The following is a 1776-nucleotide window of genomic DNA, read 5'->3' on the forward strand; positions in this document are numbered from 1 at the left end:
TAGTTAACAATAGTCAAAAGATTAAAATGATACCAATAGTTTTAATGTAAATAATTATTTTACTTGAATACCTGTGTCGAAGAAGAGATAATTTGCAATCAAGAACGTGGAAAACTCATGTGATACCAGCTAAAAACGTTATATTAACTTCTGTACAATTCTGACAGTTTATATACATTTACTGAGTCAGCGGTAGAAAGTTCTGGAATCATGTAGAGGACGATACGTTTAATAACGGAAAGTATGCTTCGGATAATTTTTCAGTGTCGTTTTGTTTATTAATTCCTTTTCTTTGTTTTTTAATGTATATCATTTCTGATGTGGATCTTTTTTGAAAGAAAGGTTCTGTGTCCAAAATTTCAATGTTATGCCAATTGAATTTATAATCAAATTTAATTTGATGCTGTGCTACTACATTATGCACTGTGTTAAAATTGGAAGTGCTAGATTTATGTTTTTTCAGTCTCGTTTTTATTTTTCTCTTAGTTTGTTCGACGTATGAGGATTCACAATTCAAGCAATTAATTTTATAAACTACATTACATTGTTCCATTATATCAAGTTTATCTTTACCTGTTTTGATTATCGAATTTAATTTATTCATAGGTTTATACGCGATTTTAAAATTATTTTTTTCCGTAATTGATCTAAATTTTTCTGAGATATTTTTAATGTATGGTACCGTAAAATATGTATTAATAGAATTATCATTGTTTAAATTTTGAAAATTGTTCTCATATAAATTCTTTCTTCTAGCAAGACATTTGATTCTTTTGTTAATGGTATTAAAGATTAACTCTAATGGATAACCGTTGTCAAGTAAGGTACTAATCATCATTTCTATGTTCTTATTATGAAATTCTGGATGTGCAAGAAATAGAATTCTGTCAAGTAGGCCGATAATAACACCTTTTTTATGTTTAATCGGATGATTCGAATGAAAACTAAGATAGCGTCCAGAATTCGTCGGTTTTTTATAATTGTTAAATCTAATCTGTCCTTCCTTAACATCCACAGTCACATCTAGAAAATTTATCGCACCTTTATAATTCCGTTCGCAAGTAAATGTAATCCTGTCATGAAAAAAGTTAAATTTATCTAATGTCTCGTTGATTTGCTTTTTGGAATTGCAAGAATAATATCATCCACATATCAATAATATAGTGGAATGTTAAAATTTAATTTAGAAATCACATCTTTCTCCAGGTCCCGTAATACAATATCAGCTAAAATGGGAGATAGAGGAGAACCCATAGGCATGCCAAAAATTTGCTTAAAGGAAACATTGTCAAATTTGAAATATGTGGAGTTAAATATTAATGAAATGGCTTTAAGAAATTCGTCCTTTGGTATTTTAGTGTTTGTTGAGATGGAATTCCATTTCGTCAATGTTTTTTATCACTAATTCTTCCGGAATATTTGTATACATCGATACAATATCGAACGACAAAATTTCATATTCCTCGTTAATAGACGATCCATTAATTTTGTTAACAAAATTAAAACTATTTTTTATATGACTAAATTCTTTTTTTAAACTTTTATCGATCTTTTGTTGAATCATATATCGGAAAAAAATTGCTTACATATTTGTATAAGATTACTATTTTGTGTTTTTCGATTTGACTGTTTAATTATATTTTATTAAATTAAATCCGATTGAGTTATTTCTAATATTTATAAGATAACTAATTTTTTTTTTAAAAAACGTATTGTATTGATTAAATTATAATTGCGTATATTATTTAATAGAAACTGGAACTTTTGTGTGGACAT

Source organism: Trachymyrmex cornetzi, unplaced genomic scaffold (genome assembly GCF_001594075.2).
Source record: "Trachymyrmex cornetzi isolate Tcor2-1 unplaced genomic scaffold, Tcor1.1 scaffold966, whole genome shotgun sequence".
Taxonomy (NCBI): Eukaryota; Metazoa; Arthropoda; class Insecta; order Hymenoptera; family Formicidae; genus Trachymyrmex; species Trachymyrmex cornetzi.